Raw genomic sequence first — 19,389 nt, 5'->3', positions numbered from 1 at the left:
AATTGAAACGAGCATCACTAACGTTATATAACAGACAACAGAAAAAAAACAGGGTTTTTTTCTAAGTGATAGAGGTATAATACGTTTTTTTTTTTTTTTAATTTAATTATCCTACTTCTTATAAGAGGGAACATTATTTAAAGAATATGTATTTAATTGGAAAACTCTCTATTCAGCTAAAGGCTATAACAAAAAAGGTGAGCTTCCTGCTCAAAAATGAAATGACCAAAATAAATGGAGCATTTCTCTGCAATTACAAACTCTGTGTAAACAATCTTGGTTTCAAAATAAGGCTAATGCTTGTGAGATGTCATCACAGGTGTAAATATTACTGCACATGTTACTATGTCAAAGTCTCACAACTGTCTTATGTTTATTTATGTAGGCAAGACCTACTTTTCACTTTTTTGCTTTGCTATATGCTCTTGAGTTTATTAGTTTGCCAGCAGCACGAACATGTACTAGTGTCAATAATAATAGTACGGTGGATTAGAAAACCTGCTCACAAGTTGAATAAACACCCAGGATTGTTGCATAATTTTCATTCAAAACCAATATTTGAGTCAAAATGAGAAATTTGTTTGTGCTGTCTGATAAAGAAGAAGCAAAATAAAGTGCAGTTTTGATGTAGATGATGTTGTATACAAACTAGAAGAGGAAGATAGTAGGATCTCTGTATCATGTTTTGTCACTTTGTACCATGTAATTCTTTCTATTTCCACCAGGGGGTGTTTTCAGAGATGGTAGGTGGTAAAAGAAGAGGTCAGCAGGAAGATGGCGAAGAGCGACCAAAGACCAAGAAAAAGAGGCAGTCAGGCAAAGATGAAGAGTATTATATCCCTTACAGACCTAAAGACTTTGACTCTGACAGAGGGTGCAGCCCTCACCTCCTTCCTCAATATTCTCATAGTGGGAACGTCTCCCTCGTTAAAAGCAAGTTTCCTTTTAAGTATCAGATCCTTAATATCTTTAGAGAGCCACGGTTTGTTATTAGGGAAAGTCTTAAATTCTCTGACTGGAATCACAGAGTCTTTGCTACACACCACATCAGTGAGTTCATCCAAATCAGAAGTGCTCTCTTGAAACAAGGACCAATCAGTGCAATCAAAACACCCCTGAAGGGCAACACAACTGTCTTTTGTCCAGACATTAGTCCGCTTCACACAGGCCTTCTCCCTCCTAATCACAGATCTGTAAGCAAGGAGGAGATGAATAACATTGTGATCCGAAGAACCTAGCGCAGGTCCGTCCACAGACTTATATGCCCCCTGCTCCCCTTCGGGGCAGCCCCAGACCCCGGGGGTCCCAAAGTACCCCACCCTCAGTAGATACAGGTGAATGAGAATGAAAAAAACAGAACGATCATTTGGGGTCGAAGAGTGCCCCAGAGCGATTCTAATGGGTTCGTCAGGGGATCGGGAAAGAAAACGTAGCACTTGGGGGCCACGCACAGGCGCTGCTGCGGCAGCGTGGGGGTCATTGATACCCCAGTACATAAAAATGAAGCATAATCACAACAATCTGACTTTATTGGAGGATATTTACACCAGCAACACTGTTTAGTTTGATATGACGGATTAACAGCATGCGCTGTGATATCCAGTTCATCTGTAATAGATAGTGGATCTAATCAGTCAGCAGATATTTGATCACCTTAAATATAACTATAGTAGAAAAAATACAACTGTGTTGGTGATTCATGCAAACTTGCATATCAGCCTTTTAAGGTTTTGTAGTATTGAGAACAAAGAGGTTGTGTTAGGGCTGAAAAGCCCGACTTGTTCTCCTCTGCAGGTCATCAAATGCACCACAGGCATTTGTATTTGCACAAACCTGTATATGTTTGATGGCTTTATTATTCTCTGTTCAAAGACAATAAATGTGGAAAATGTCTCATGTAGTATCAGCTTCATTTAAAAATTACTGCAAACATTTAGAGAACATGTGCTGCTGTTTGTCCTACATTTCCAACACTGAATGAACCCTGAAAACGTGATGGCAGGTGGCATATTGGAGTTCACGTGAAATATCGGCTGTATGAAGACTGGAAAATATAGATGATAAAAATATGCAGCCAAACATTTGCGGACATGGATAAACTATCTGATCCAAAAAGCAGGAAGTGACACAGCTAGAAAATGAAAGTGTGTAACAGCTGAAGTCAAATGTAATGCAGAGTTGAATCTGCACTTGGATCCATCTGTGAAAGGTCCACATGTAGAGATTACATGAGTCATGATGTTTGTCAGTGCAGCTTGATAACTCCATCTACTGTGGGCTACATATACTGGGCTGGTAGCTCCATAGTGTTGGAAAGAAACTATTAAATGTGCATATTTTAAAATCAGAGGCTCTTCTAACACAGGAGCCATGTTGAGTTTGGATTCCAGCCGACCACCGGCAGTCTGAAATGGAATGAACAGTGTTGGGAAGGTTACTTTTAAAATGTATTCCACTACAGATTACAGAATACATGCCCCAAAATGTATTTTGTAACGTATTCCGTTACGTTACTCAATGAGAGTAACGTATTCTGAATACTTTGGATTACTTAATATATTATCATGCTGTTTACAACTACATGAATGTGATTTATTACTATTACTGAAGCTCCGCAGCTCCGAACCGTAGTAAAGGGACCTCTGGCTAATACGTCGGGGTCCGTGTCGGACTCGGAGCCGAAAAATTACTTTGTTGACTGGGTCAAGTTTGCTAGCGAGAGACAGAGAGAGGCGTTGAAAGGCTGCTCCAACGGAGCTTATTGTTTCGGAGGAAAACACGAACACAGCGTACAGTCGAGTCTTAATAGCTCATTACAACTGGGCTCGTCAGGCACTCTTCTTGGCTGCAGTGGTTATTATTATATTTACATGCTTCCAGCTCCCGTTTCTGCTCGATGACAACTCGTAGTTTTCCACTCTCCTTTTTCTCCCTCCTCGCGCTCACAGACGGGTATGGCAGTCCATTCTCCCTGCAGCACGGACTACACTGCCCATGAGGCTACATTCGTTAGGGCTATGCCTGTAGCATTCTGCCTGTTAGCTTAGCACAACAACAACAACAACAAAAATATTTGTATTTTAAATATGTAACGGCGGTACATGTACTCCGTTACTCCCCAACACTGGGAATGAAGCCCATTGACAGCGAGCAGGTCTGAACAGGAATGGAACGCATCCATGGATAATACACCACTTTATTTGAAGACATCTGTAGCACTGCCTCAGTTCTGGATGTTTCCACAGACTCCTCTGGCCTCTGTGCACCTAAAGAAAAGGTCAAAGGTCAGCAGCACATGTAGTTGGGACAATTCTTAATTTACAAACAACAGTTGCACAAACGATACAATTATTTTCCTCCAATCACGACTTTTCACTTGCAGAAATGGTCCTGTGTGATTTCTAGGCTGTGATATGAAAAACTAGTTCCTAATGGCAGCGATTCACTCAGTAAACATGTGTTTCCTCCTCAGAGGTCAGACTGGGCCACTGGATTCAACAATGAGCCAATGATCATCAAGTAGTGACTAAAGCAGAGCCCTGACGTTCTGACATTCATCACACAGTTAGAACAAATGTCTGCTGATGACTTCATCTCATGAAACGACTGATAGATGTCAACTCATTGATCAGCTGAGCTGCTGCTGCTGATCTTCTTCATCGTGCACAGAAACATTCAGCTCGTTTCAATCAGTAAATAACTTTGAACTGTTCCCACTCAAAATGCTGTCAGAACAATGATCATTGTTACTCCCCTCGAGTCTCAATAAAGCTCAACTTGTTCTTTGTGTTTAAACTGACATTTATTTCGGACAGGAGGATTCTTCCACATGTCTTAACATGTAATGATGTCCAACCACAGCCGATACAATGCCGTCAGAACTAAAAGGAAATACAAACTTAAATGAATATTCTTACTAAAGTCCTTAAGCATTATATACAACGAAACATTCCAACAAAATGATCAATAAAGTACACATTACACTTCACACTGCGGCTATTGCACTTGAATACCATGCAAAACTCGTGCATTTACATACAACGATAATAAACAAAACATTTACCTCATTGGCCTCACTCAAAGGGAATAAACTTTCATTTTTACTCGGTGGGGATGTCCAGAAAAGGCACTCTTTATTTATCTTTCTGCAGACGTGCAAATCTCGTGGCTCGTCTCTTAATTAGCTTGCTGAGTGTGACAGCCAAAAAATGCCCTCTTAGCCACAACACAACTTTAGAAAAGGTTCCTCTATAATTGCACAATTAGCACAAATAACACATTTAAACATATAAATCTAATCAACAAACATGGATTACTATTTATTTCTTATGTATTATTTCTTAATATTTCAACTACTTATTGTTTCAAACTTAACTATCTAATAAAATGAACTGAAAAAGCAACAGAAGAGTGAAAACATTTCGTGTTTCTAGAAAGATCTTTCAGCTCATAGCTGCTCACAGACTGTATTTACAAGTGACAAACTGCAACTCTACAGTACATCTACAGTATATATCAAATATATTCTGTATTCAAATCTATTGAGTGATGTTTGAAAGTCTTTCCAGGTGAGTTTGATCCAGGAGGGTCTGAAGCCAGAGTCAGACAGAGACTGTGCAGAGACTGTAGAAGGACAGCGCAGCAGCAGAGCAGTCCAGATACACTGATGATCCTCTGTCAGATCCAGAGGGACACACAGGGATGATGCTGGACTCTACATTGTGTCTGACAGTGGAGCTGTTCTCAGAGCAGTTCATTCTGCAGCACTGACAGTCATCTGCACTTCTTCTCATTCCTCTGTCAGTCACTGCTGGATGAAGCTCTCCTCTCCACCTCCCAGTAACATGGCCCAGTCAGAGCGTCTCTACACACAAGCTGCTGCTGCTTCAACCTCTCTGGATCATCAGGACACAGCTCCTCCTCTCTCAGCACACACACCGTCCTGTTTACCATCATATCCTCCACCTGCAGAGAGAAGAAGGAAGAGCAGAGGAGATAAACGAGTGTTTCCAGAGACTCTTCATCAGCTGTCAGTCAGTGATGCAGCACATCCAGTATAAAGAGCAGCAGGGACTTCAGTGCTGGGACTGTACTAGGACTCATTGTTGCTTCACTTTTTCTAATCTTTGGATTTTTATTGAAGTTGATGAAAATGTTTTTCCCTCCTAGTTTGAGTTTGGACTTTCATTCATTAGAAGAACCTTGGTGTGTCCACTCTGAGCTCTGTAGGAACCCCAACAACAAGCCCAACAATCCAGATGGACAGTTCCAGCTGTTAACTGGAGGAATTCCATCCAAACATCTGCTCTCACTAAATTCTTCCTCACCTACAGACTGTGTTCTTCACTGCTTTAAACTTGGAAATGAATGCAGTCATTGGTCTGCGTGCTGCTTTGTTCAGAGAGCTGATTGGCTGTTGACAGTGTTTGATCAGAGCGTGTCAGCCATTACTATGGTGACCATAAAGGTCAGAAACAGGAAGTGTTTGTGTCCAATCCTGAAGCCTGTCACCATTCTCCTCTCACAGCTTCACTGAGAAGCGGCAGCTTTACAGGAAACACTGGATCTTTGTTTCATACTGACTGTGTTTAGTACAATACTGCTGACAGCACCACCCACTCACTCCATCACTCTACTTACAGCAGAGTCTCCAGTCTGTAGTCTGGACTCTGAAGATCAGACAGCTGCTTCACATCTGGATCCTTCAGGTTGTTGTCCCACAGGTCCAGCTGTCTCAGATGGGAGGGGTTGGACTTCAGTGCTGCTGCCAGATAATCACAGCTGATCTCTGACAAACCACAGCTCATCAATCTGTATAAAGAATGAAAGATGTAAGTTTATTAGACAAAGTGTGAGCTTGAAATCATTCAGTGTTTCATCATCTGTTCAGAGCTGAAGAAGGTTCAGAATGTAGAAGTTTAGAAAATGGAAACTCCAAACAGCTGAAGCCAACAGGAAGCAGCTTCAAACAGGAAACTGTGCAGAGTTTCAGACTATATGTCCTGATGCAGCCAGTTGGATTTTGGAGATTTGAATCTCTGTTCTGTGACTAAGTCCTTGAATCATTTCTTCCAGTTGGTCCAACAAGACAGACTAAGTGTTGGACATGTGTTGTGGCTCCATTAGGGGAGCTTCTAAATGTGATGTGATGGCCCCTCTGGGTCTGTCAGGTCACAGCACTGAAGAGAGCTCAAACTGGGCACACAGTTGTTCCAGTCTGGACCAAAGACTCTATACTGGGACTGAGGGACTGCTTTGACTGCACCCACTGGGACTTTATAAAGGCTCATGTTCTCACTTAGATCATCGATTTCTACTTACATTTCTTTCTGGGAAAAATGGGGAGTACTTTGAAAACAGGAAGTATTTTCCCCAATAAGCAGCCCTGGATTAGTAAATCACTCCAACATGTTCTCAGGCAGAAGAAGCTGTCTTGTTATGAGGGAGAAAAGAAAAAGATTGAGGCACAGAAACTTGTTGAAAGAGAGATAAAGCAGCTAAAATCAGGTGTAAAAGTAAAGCAGAGGATGAGCTGAATAAAGGACACTCAAGGCTGGCTTGGAAAGGAATGAAGTCCATGGTGGGGATGCAGAACAAGGAGCAAAGATGAATGTGATGCTGAATCAGCAGAAGACTTGGACTCATTTGATTCCAGCTTTGATATCATTGATTTCAATGAAGAGCTTTGTGATTGCAGCAAAGGGCTGGTAGCTCTGAGAGTCCCACTGATGAGGTGTTTGTGTGGAAATCTCTTAGTGGGACCAAAGAGAGAAAAAGCCCTGGTCCTGATGCTGTGGGAGGGAAATGATTGAAGTGTGCTGTGAGGAACTGACTGGGAGATTTTCACACATTTTCCAGTCCTCCTTGGAACAACAGGAAGTTCCCAGCATATGGAAACAAAGGTTAAGTGTCCTATGGCACTCAGTGATGATGGTGCTGTGGCCCCACCACCTCCACCTCTTTGTAAAGGAACTAACTGTAATCTGAAGCTTCAAATGGAACTAAGACTTCCTCCACTAGGTGGCAGTGTCTGATGAGAAAGTGTTAGTGGAGCTGGCCTGGAGTCAGAAACAGGAAGATGCAGGATTTGGGCTGAAATGGGGAAAAGTGGTTCGCACTAGTGCCTTAAAGCAAGAAGGTTGTAGGTTGAAGCTTGTTGGCCTTTCTGTGGAGGTTGGATGTTCTCCCACAGTCCAATGAAATGCTGCTTAGGTTCATTGGTGCTTCTAAATTGGCTGTAGGTGTGGATGTGAGAGAGTGCTTCTCTGTCTCTCTCTGTTGGCCCTGTGATGGACTGCTCACCTGTGCAGGTGGACCACGCCTCTTGCCCTATGACAGCTAGGGCACAGGCTGCAGCTCTTTGAGCCTAAGCTGAATAAACAGTTAGCAAAAATGATCCATAGATGGCCTGAAATCCCCCAATTAGCAGTTTGGTAGATAGCTATGACATGCTAATCCCATCCAGCAGCTGTAGAATAGAATAGAATAAAATAGAATAGCCTTTATTGTCATTGTACAGAGTACAACGAAATTGGAGTGCCACTCCCTTGGTGCAAGTTTCAATAATAAATATAAATGTAAGATATAAAAAGTACAAAAAAAACCAATCATAAGTACTCAAACAATAGTATGTACAATATATACAGGATAGCAGCATTAATATAATGACAGTATGAATAGCAGCATAATATAATGACAGTATGAATAGCAGCATAATATAATGACAGTATGAATAGCAGCATAATATAATGACAGTGACGGTATGGAATAGGTTCAATTGTTTTTGTGCTTATTTACTACGGTGATAGCTCTGGGAAAGAAGTCAACCCCGAATCTGTTTGTCCTGGTTTTATGTGACCTGTACCGTCGGCCTGACGGTAATAGTTCAAACAGTTGGTTGCTGGGGTGAGAGTGGTCCTTGATGATATTACCAGCTCTGCTGAGGTACCGAGAGTTTGCAGTGACCTCCAGGCTGGGCAGAGAGCAGCCAGTGATCTTCTGGGCTGTGTTGATGACCCTCTGCAGTACTTTCCTGTCCACAGCTGAGCACCCTGCATACCATGTTGTTACGCCGTACGTTAGGATGCTCTCTATGGTGGCTCTGTAAAATGTCACCAGCAGCCTCTCCTCCAGGTTGTTCCTCCTGAGCACTCTCAGAAAGTGGAGACGCTGCTGGGCCTTTTTAACCACCGCTGTAGTATTTGCAGTCCAGGAGAGGTCATCAGATATCTGCACACCCAGAAACCTCATGGAGTGTACCCTCTCCACACAGCTCCCGTGAATGTAAAGTGGGGCCGGGTCTGCTCTGCCCTTCCTGAAGTCCAAGATAAGTTCTTTAGTTTTCGTGGTGTTCAGTTGGAGGTTGTTAACTGAACACCACTCAGTCAGTCTGTTGACCTCATCTCTGTAGTCCGACTCATCCCCCCTTGAGATGAGTCCAACCACTGTGGTGTCATCCGCGAACTTTATGATGGTGTTTGAGAGATGGGTAGGGGAGCAGTCGGATGTGTAGAGCGTAAACAGGAGGGGACTCAAAACACATCCTTGTGGAGACCCGGTGCTGAGTGTGATGGTGCTGGACCGGTGGGGGGCGGGTCTGACAGACTGTGGTCTATTTGTCAGGAAGTCACTGTCACTGTTCATAGACATAAACTACACCTTTATTGGTGCTATTTCCAAGCACATTGTGCGCTGTCGGTCCTGCTTGCTACACAAGAACATTCAATATTTAGTATTTACTGCTGTTTACACTTAGCTAGATTAACGTGATGGTCAGTGGCGGTCCTAGCCTGTTTGGCGCCCTGGGCAAACACTCTCTATGGTGCCCCCCCCCCCCCCTCCCCCACACACAAACACACACACACATAAAACATATTAAGGATTGTATGTTAACATAAAACTGTTGTCGAAATTCACCAGAGAAACACACACACACATGAAGAGAGAGAGAGAGAGTATGCACTGTATGCAGACGGCTACCAAACAGCCATCATAATTCGTCACACAATGAGAACAGGACAAATCACAAATTGACAATGACTAATTAATGTTTTAAACTGTATTTGTTAACAATTTGAAAAATAAAATTTGCTGAATGAATGATCAACAGTTGTTGTTGCTGTGCAGCAGTGGGAATACTGACAACTGTCACTGGATCATTTAATGTTGAAGAAATATATTAAACCAGAGGACGACTTTTTTTTTCTTTAATTCTCCGCTTTTCCAGTCTCTTCAATTTGTCTTTTAGAACACTCTACTCACCATATCAGGAAATGCTAAGATTTGACTAATGACTGCTTGAGAATCACTGGGCATAAAATAGTATTTTTTCCTGCCAAACTGTGTTACATTTTGAATTTTTGTAGATTAATTTAAAGAATTAAGAACAAATGATCTGTTTTGTGACAGGCTATTAATAACAAGCACCTAAAGATAATTTAAAATTAATTATTTGCAACATTGTCTGTTTTTTGTACACACAACATGGTTGATTCTTTTGAGTTAAGCACTTTTTTGTAACGGTGACAGTGTAGAAGTGAAAAAACACTGCCATCATCAGGTCAAACTTGAAATTTCAAAATTACTCTACAAATTTTATCCTGCAAATTGTCACTGAGGTTCTGTAATGACAGGAAAAAAATTTATGGAATGTTTATTTCCTTGAAAGTGGATCAAAGCCAAAGTAAAATGTATTTCTGTAGCTGTTGACCAAAGTGACCTGCTCTCCCTCTTGAGCTACAGCAACTCCTAATGTAACATTAAGTAAGATAAATACCACCTAGAACCTCTTGTACTATACAGTGTTTGTGTAGATAAAGAACTCTATGAATGTTTCTTAATCACTTTAAATAAATAATCATAAACAACCTCCAAAAATTCTGCTTGATCTGCTTGCAAACTGTCAGGGGTTAGTACTTAAAAAATTTATATATGAATGTACTACACAAAGGGAGTTCATTTGGATTTTTATGAACCCCAATTTTACAGGGAGTGCAGAATTATTAGGCAAATGAGTATTTTGTCCACATCATCCTCTTCATGCATGTTGTCTTACTCCAAGCTGTATAGGCTTGAAAGCCTACTACCAATTAAACATATTAGGTGATGTGCATCTCTGTAATGAGAAGGGGTGTGGTCTAATGACATCAACACCCTATATCAGGTGTGCATAATTATTAGGCAACGTCCTTTCCTTTGGCAAAATGGGTCAAAAGAAGGACTTGACAGGCTCAGAAAAGTCAAAAATAGTGGGATATCTTGCAGAGGGATGCAGCAGTCTCAAAATTGCAAAGCTTCTGAAGCGTGATCATCGAACAATCAAGCGTTTCATTCAAAATAGTCAACAGGGTCGCAAGAAGCGTGTGGAAAAACCAAGGCGCAAAATAACTGCCAATGAACTGAGAAAAGTCAAGCATGCAGCTGCCAAGATGCCACTTGCCACCAGTTTGGCCATATTTCAGAGCTGCAACATCACTGGAGTGCCCAAAAGCACAAGGTGTGCTATTGCACACCTTGTGATGTCAGAGACATGGCCAAGGTAAGAAAGGCTGAAAGACGACCACCACTGAACAAGACACACAAGCTGAAACGTCAAGACTGGGCCAAGAAATATCTCAAGACTGATTGGTAAAGGGCAGAGAGCTCCAGTCCGACTCAGACGCCAGCAAGGTGGAGGTGGAGTACTGGTTTGGGCTGGTATCATCAAAGATGAGCTTGTGGGGCCTTTTCGGGTTGAGGATGGAGTCAAGCTCAACTCCCAGTCCTACTGCCAGTTTCTGGAAGACACCTTCTTCAAGCAGTGGTACAGGAAGAAGTCTGCATCCTTCAAGAAAAACATGATTTTCATGCAGGACAATGCTCCATCACACGCGTCCAAGTACTCCACAGCGTGGCTGGCAAGAAAGGGTATAAAAGAAGAAAAACTAATGACATGGCCTCCTTGTTCACCTGATCTGAACCCCATTGAGAACCTGTGGTCCATCATCAAATGTGAGATTTACAAGGAGGGAAAACAGTACAACTCTCTGAACAGTGTCTGGGAGGCTGTGGTTGCTGCTGCACGCAATGTTGATGGTGAACAGATCAAAACACTGACAGAATCCATGGATGGCAGGCTTTTGAGTGTCCTTGCAAAGAAAGGTGGCTATATTGGTCGCTGATTTGTTTTTGTTTTGTTTTTGAATGTCAGAAATGTATATTTGTGAATGTGGAGATGTTATATTGGTTTCACTGGTAAAAATAAATAATTGAAATGGGTATATATTTGTTTTTTGTTAAGTTGCCTAATAATTATGCACAGTAATAGTCACCTGCACACACAGATATCCCCCTAAAATAGCTAAAACTAAAAACAAACTAAAAACTACTTCCACAAACATTCAGCTTTGATATTAATGAGTTTTTTGGGTTCATTGAGAACATGGATGTTGTTCAATAATAAAATTATTCCTCAAAAATACAACTTGCCTAATAATTCTGCACTCCCTGTAGACTGGTCAAGTTCTTCTATACCAAACTCGCTCATACATGTCTTTCTAGACCCTTCTTTGTGCGCTGCTGCACAGTCATGTTGGAACAGGAAGGGGTCATCTCCAAACTGTTTCCACAAAATTGGGAGCATGAAACTGTCAAAAATGTCTTGGTATGTCTGCGTGTATTTCAAAACATGTAGCTCTCCGACTTTATATCCTGTACGAGAGTTTGTCTTGTATTATGTTCAAATGTTTAATAAAAACGTGTATCACTCATTGATAAAGAAGAAAACTTTGAAGAAAACTCTGAAATTATCCCGATTAGTGAAGAGTGTGTCGTTTCCGCAGCACTATTCTTTGTTTCTATTTAATGTATTTAAATCTAGTATTGTGTAGATTCACAATGGTCAGAGGGCCCGGTGGCGCCAGTGTCCGGCAGCCTCGCCTCTGTCAGTGCGCCCCAGGGTGGCTGTGGCTACAATGTAGCTTGCCATCACCAGTGTGTGAATGTGTGTGTGAATGGGTGGATGACTGGATATGTAAAGCGCTTTGGGGTCCTTAGGGACTAGTAAAGCGCTGTATAAATACAGGCCATTTACCACTCAATGAGAATGATCATCACGTGTTCTTACATGATATTGTAAGAACTGTATTTAAATAATGTAATGGAGAGCAGAGGATCATCACACTTTTTTCATATAAATGGTAAATGGCCTGTATTTGTATAGTGCTTTACTAGTCCCTAAAGACCCCAAAGCGCTTTACACATCCAGTCATCTACACACACATTCACACACTGGTGATGGCAGCTACATTGCAGCCACAGCCACTCTGGGGCGCACTGACAGAGGCGAGGCTGCCAGACACTGGTGCCACTGGTTTCACCCAAAACCTCTGGTGATAATGACCCACACTTTTTTTCACACCTTGGCTCATGTTATGAAGCACATGATTAATAGTGGTCAGCAATGCACTCAAATACACTAATAGTATTTTAGTGTGATTTAAAATGGGGTAGCACAGTTACCTGCAAGAAGGTCCTGAGTTCAATTCCACTATCAAGCCGGGATCTTTCTGTGTGGAGTTTGCATGTTCTCCCCATGTTTGTGTGGGTTCTCTCCGGGTACTCCGGCTTCCTCCCACCGTCCAAAGACATGCAGTTAGAGGGGATAGGTCAATTGAAAAATCTAAATTGCCCATAAGTGTGAATCCATGAGTGAATGTGAGTACGGATGGTTGTTTGTCTCTGTGTGGTAGCCCTGCGACAGACTGGCAACCTGTCCAGGGTGTACCCTGCCTCTTGCCCTAAGATAGCTGGGATAGGCTCCAGTGCCCCCCGCAACCCTGAAAAGGATAAGCTGAAGCAAATGGATGAATTTAAAATGGTCTAAAATAATTTTTAGACCATTTCACTCATTGGATTTATTTCATTTTTCTGACAAATAATATTTTGATGAGACAAAATGTTCTGATGAACAGAAAATACTTCTTTCTGTAATATTTATTCTGTATAAACAGATTATACAGGAAACACTTGGGCTGATGGATTGTAGGTTTCCAGGTTTGGCAACTAGATCAAAACGTGGCACAGCTGGCAACCTAACAAACTTTTATCCACACTCCTAAAAGGTTGATTCTGTTCATCTGGCTGAGATTTTCATCAGTAATCTGGGACATTTAAAAGTTGATGTGTACCGTAAACCTACGCATACAGATCAGAATTTAATGTTTGACTCTCTTCATCCACTGAAGCATATACTGGGTGTCACCAGGACGCTGCAACATAGAGTGAACACCATCCCTACAGACACAGTGGCCAGGGAAGCAGAAGAACATCACATCAAGAAGGCCCAGAGTAAATGTGATTCAAGATTCTTTATTTGTCACGTGCATGGCTATACAGGTATAACACACAGTGAAATGTGACCTGATACACTCCTCGACTGTGCAACGAAAAAAAGAGAAAGACAGAACTTTATATACAGTGAATGAGTATATACAAAGAGGACATTATGTGTTGCAAGTGGGTGAGTTATGTACATTATATAAATAGAAATAAAATAAAATAAAACAATATGGAAAATTACATCTTGTGCACATTGTGTGGGAAGGGTGTTAAAATGTCATGTGCTATAGCGAGGCCAGAAGAATCAGGATGATATGAGAATATATGCACTGCACTACACACTGTATATAAATGCCACTTGTTTTGCACATATTCAACTCTGTATATTTTATATATTTTATTATTTTTATTATTTATTTATTTATTTTTACTATTTAATTTGTAAAAATGTGTATACACACACACACACACACACACACACACACACACACACACACACACACACACACACACACACACACACGTAGGAAAATATTTAGTATACACATCCAGAAATGCATACACTATTATATATTGTACATATATTTATTAGTTTCAGGTTGGCCATTCTTGTATTTTGCTCGTTTGTGTTGTTGTGTTTGCACATCTCTGTTGCTTGTGGGGCTCGCACACAAGAATTTCACTCGCATGTGCTGTGCCAGTGTGCCTGCACATGTGATGTGACAATAAAAGTGATTTGATTTGATTTGATTTGAATATGATAATGAGTCCTGTCTCAGTCACTTAAGGATAATAGGGGGGTGGGGGGCACCCGTCCCATCCCAGCAACAGATGGGATGGGTCCTTCAAAATCTCTCACATCTCTCCACAGCACCTGTATAGAAAGTCCTGAGGATCACTGGAGAGACCCTGAACTTCCTCAGTTGTCGTAGGTTGTACAGGCACTGCCTAGCCTTTTTGGTCTGGACCTGAATGTGGGCAGACCATGTCAGGTCTGAGGAGATGTTGACACCGAGATACTTGAAGGACTGCACGCTCTCCACTGGAGCTCCATTAATGATAATGGAGGCTATCCCAGCTGGACACATATATATATATATATATATATATATATATATATAAAAAAACACCCAGCACGCCCCTGCGGGCGGTTTATCCTTCAAGCTCGGGTCCTCTACCAGAGGCCTGGGAGCTTGAGGGTCCTGCGCAGTATCTTAGCTGTTCCCAGGACTGCGCTCTTCTGGACAGAGATCTCCGATGTTATTCCCGGGATCTGCTGGAGCCACTCGCCTAGCTTGGGAGTCACCGCACCTAGTGCTCCGATTACCACGGGGACCACCGTTACCTTCACCCTCCACATCCTCTCGAGCTCTTCTCTGAGCCCTTGGTATTTCTCCAGCTTCTCGTGTTCCTTCTTCCTGATATTGCTGTCATTCGGAACCGCTACATCGATCACTACGGCCGTCTTCTTCTGTTTGTCTACCACCACTATGTCCGGTTGGTTAGCCACCACCATTTTGTCCGTCTGTATCTGGAAGTCCCACAGGATCTTAGCTCGGTCATTCTCCACCACCCTTGGGGGCATCTCCCATTTTGACCTCGGGACTTCTAGGTTATACTCGGCACAGATGTTCCTGTACACTATGCCGGCCACTTGGTTATGGCGTTCCATGTATGCCTTGCCTGCTAGCATCTTGCACCCTGCTGTTATGTGCTGGATTGTCTCTGGGGCATCTTTACACAGCCTGCACCTGGGGTCTTGCCTGGTGTGATAGACCCCAGCCTCTATGGATCTTGTACTCAGAGCTTGTTCTTGTGCTGCCATGATTAGTGCCTCTGTGCTGTCTTTCAGTCCAGCTTTGTCCAGCCACTGGTAGGATTTCTGGATATCAGCCACCTCCTCTATCTGCCGGTGGTACATACCGTGCAGGGGCCTGTCCTTCCATGATGGTTCCTCGTCTCCCTCCTCTTTCTTGGGTTTCTGCTGCCTGAGGTATTCACTGAGCACTCGGTCAGTTGGGGCCATCTTCCCAATGTATTCTTGGATGTTCCTTGTCTCATCCTGGACTGTGGTGCTGACACTCACCAGTCCCCGGCCCCCTTCCTTCCGCTTAGCGTACAGCCTCAGGGTGCTGGACTTGGGGTGAAACCCTCCATGCATGGTCAGGAGCTTTCTTGTCTTTATGTCAGTGGCTTCTATCTCCTCCTTTGGCCAGCCTATTACCCCAGCAGGGTACCTGATCACGGGCAGGGCGTATGTGTTGATGGCCCGGATCTTGTTCTTACCATTCAGCTGACTCCTCAGGACTTGCCTGACCCTCTGCAGGTACTTGGTGGTTGCAGCCTTTCTAGCAGCCTTTTCATGGTTCCCATTTGCCTGCGGGATCCCCAGGTACTTGTAACTGTCCTCTATGTCTGCAATGTTGCCTTCTGGTAGTTCAATCCCCTCAGTTCTGACTACCTTCCCTCTCTTTGTTACCATCCGACTACACTTCTCCAGTCCGAACGACATTCCAATGTCATTGCTGTATAGCCTGGTAGTGTGGATCAGTGAATCGATGTCTCGTTCACTCTTGGCATACAGCTTGATGTCATCCATGTACAGGAGGTGGCTGACAACTGCTCCGTTCCGTAGTCGGTATCCGTAGCCAGTCTTGTTAATGATCTCACTGAGGGGGTTCAGGCCTATGCAGAACAGCAGTGGGGACAGAGCATCTCCTTGGTAGATCCCGCACTTGATGGTGACTTGTGCTATGGGCTTGGAGTTGGCCTCTAGTGTTGTACGCCACATCCCCATTGAGTTCCTGATGAAGGCTCTTAGGGTCCCATTGATCTTGTACAATTCTAGGCATTCCAGTATCCAGCTGTGGGGCATTGAGTCATAGGCCTTCTTGTAATCAATCCAGGCAGTGCACAGGTTGGTCAGTCTGGTCTTGCAGTCTCGGCTGATTGTTCTGTCTACCAGTAGCTGGTGTTTTGCACCTCTGGTATTCTTGCCAATTCCTTTCTGTGTCCCGCTCATGTATTGACCCATGTGCCTGTTCATCTTAGCCGATATGATGCCTGACAGGAGCTTCCATGTAGTACTGAGGCAGGTTATTGGTCGGTAGTTGGAGGGGACCGCTCCCTTCTTGGGGTCCTTGGGGATCAGGACCGTCCGACCTTCGGTTAGCCATTCCGGGTGTCTCTCGTTAACTAGCAGCTGGTTCATTTGTGCTGCCAGACGCTCGTGGAGTGCAGTCAGCTTCTTCAGCCAGTAGGCGTGAACCATGTCGGGCCCTGGTGCTGTCCAACTCTTCATACTGGAGACCCTTTCTTGGATATCTGCCACTGTGATGGTTACTGGACCCTGTTCAGGGAGGTCGCTGTGGTCTGCCCTCAGATCCACTAGCCACTGAGCATTGCCGTTATGGGTTGCATCCTTCTCCCATATGCTCTTCCAGTATTGCTCCGTCTCCAGCCTTGGTGGTGCTGTTCTCTTATTGTTCCCTTGCCACTGAGAGTACACCTTTGCTGGTTCTGTGGAGAACAGCTGGTTTATTCTCCTGCCTTCTATCTCTCTGGTGTACCTCCTCAAGCGGCTGGCCAAGGCTGTGAGTCTTTGCTTGGCAGTTTCCAAGGCCTCAGGTATGGACAGCTTGCTGTATTTCTTAGGCACCTTATTTGTCGCACCTTTCTGCAACTCCGTTAGTTGGCTAACCTCCCTCCGTGCTACTTTGATCTTGCCCTCTAGCCTCCTTCTCCATGGAGGGTACTGCCCCTTGTGGCTGTTCAACTTGTAGCCAAGCATCTCACTGATCACTGCTGCCGTATTGTAGATCAGCTTGTTAGTGTCGGTAATCGTGGTTGTAGGTATTGCCCGTAGTGCTGCATTAACATCATCTAGCAGACCTTCTGAGGGTACTTCACGTAATCTTGGTAACCGGCTACGGGGGATCCAGGTTTCAAGCTTGGCCATGATCCTATTTTTCAGGTCAGTTCCTCTCGCACTCAACGATCCTTCTCCTATCGCACTTGGGGCTATGTACCCAATCTCGGGTGGGGGTGATGATATCTCCCCCCTGACCTGGCGTCCTGACTCCTCCTTGCCGTAGCATTTGTGTTGTACCTCGTCAATCTCTAGCTGTGAGAGCAGTCCCTTCTTTCGAATGTTGGAACACTGAGCTACTAGTTGTTTCGCTGTCATTGTGGATGTTGGGTATCGAAGAATCCATAGGTCCCTCATCCTATTCATGTAGCCCCTTCCGCCGGGGTTACTTGCGTAGTAGCATTCCAACAACGCCCTGTTTTCGTCCCTTGCCCACCGATGTATATATATATATATATATATATATATATATATATATATATATATATATATATATATATATATATATATATATATATATCTACAGGCCTTTGGAGCCGAGGATCGCAAGTTTCATTCCCGCCTGGGATGTCTGTATCCAGTAAGGGTCCTGAGGCTAGACCCCCTATGCTAAGTGAGCCTACTGCAGACATGAGCGAGACAGATTTTTTTTTATAGATATATATAACATATCAGAGGGGCTTTTAATAAGATATATATATAAAAAAACCCTCTTTACATCTGCTAATGAAAGTGAAAATGAATGAAAATAAAATGCTAGAGAAAGGGCTGTGTGGAGAGCTGTTATAAATGCATGATCTGTTGATCTGTTAGAGTTTAAGTTGAGTTTAAACTACATACATCTTATGTAATACTCAATACAAATACACTATGAACACCTTCATCTTGTTGAATTTAATATGCTGTGTGTATTATATTCTGACAAGATGAAATGTAAATGTAACTGATTTTGTTCAATAATGAGTTTGAGTGGGTTTTATTTCTTTTATGTCATTTTTGATTTCGTTGTTAGTTATTATTTTGTTTTGTTTATGACTTTGAATAAATAAAGTTTGGAGGAAAAAACACCAGTGGTTGTTATCCTGCTGGGATTTGTGGTTCATTAAATACTTGGTGTTGATTTTTAAATTCACTTCTGGAACCTTATGAAGTGGAGTCAGCTTTGGATACCATGGGAACCATTGGTGCATCTCTCAGAGTTCAGTGAAGGCAAGCATTAAGCAGGACCAAAACAAATGTCCCTCACATGCCAAGGGTAAGAAAAAAACTGGTGGTCAGTGGTAGTTTTAGTAAATCAAAGGACATTCAGTGTTTTTTTTTCCTTTTAATTGTGTTATTTTCAATTGAATTCATGTTTCAGGTCCAGTTTATCTTTAAAACTAGGCACAAACACGAGACGAAATGTCTGTAAATTTGTAGTATCTAACTTGATTATCTTTCTTATTGCTACTTTAAAGTATTTAATCATATTTTCAAGCTAAATTTTAAAGGTACATATGTTGTTTTTCATTTATGTGCTTGGATGAGAAGTCTTAACATCATTGTTGTTTTTAAGGCAGTATTTGGATAATTTTTCTCTAAACTTATTATCTTTATGTTTGTCAGAGCTGATTCACTGAGTAACACCAGCAGCCAAATGCTCACAGTGGCAGAGGTAAGTCACTTTAACGTGACACATTAGATAAGGAAGAGACATGGCATTCCAAGTGTAACCCACCTAAAATTGCCTCATGAAAATTAACTGCTGATCCCGAGGAATGCCAGGTAGGTGGCACTATGAGATTATGTAGTGCTTGTGAATTTAAATAGCGAAGGAAAACGACGTTAAGGCTGTATCCCAATTCGGGGTCTGCAGCTTTAAAGTACGCAGCCTTAACGGTCCTCAAGGTCCGCGTACTCAAAGACCGTTAAGGCCGGAAGTGCGAGGCTTGGAAACGTTTCATACAGCTTTGTTTGACAGAAATGAAGGAGAACATATTTTGTACATTTGTTTCTACATGAGCTCTGTGTGATTTGATAAGAATCTGAGGCTGAGACCACATGATTGTTGGGCTTCATTTCTGTACTGAACAGTCATTTTAAGATTAGCTAGTAAATAACAATTAGATAGTGTTGTTCACGAGACTAAAATCATCTCACTTTGGTAATGTAACTATAATATGGCCAATATTATAGTTATTATATTAATCATTATTAGTTATTAC

At 42.6% G+C, this 19,389-nt stretch overlaps 1 protein-coding gene across 1 annotated transcript in view; it reads right to left on the bottom strand.

Annotated features, from left to right (window-relative positions):
* Positions 1-19,389, bottom strand: part of LOC146676476 (protein NLRC3-like) — a 455,324-nt gene that overhangs the window by 212,838 nt on the left and 223,097 nt on the right. The gene's annotated exons all lie outside the window — the stretch shown is intronic.

Source organism: Rhamphochromis longiceps, linkage group LG3 (genome assembly GCF_057381845.1).
Source record: "Rhamphochromis longiceps isolate RC_006_pf linkage group LG3, R_longiceps_female_GT1.1, whole genome shotgun sequence".
Taxonomy (NCBI): Eukaryota; Metazoa; Chordata; class Actinopteri; order Cichliformes; family Cichlidae; genus Rhamphochromis; species Rhamphochromis longiceps.
Note: the sequence above shows the minus strand (reverse complement) of the source record. Positions and strands in the feature narration are given on the sequence as shown.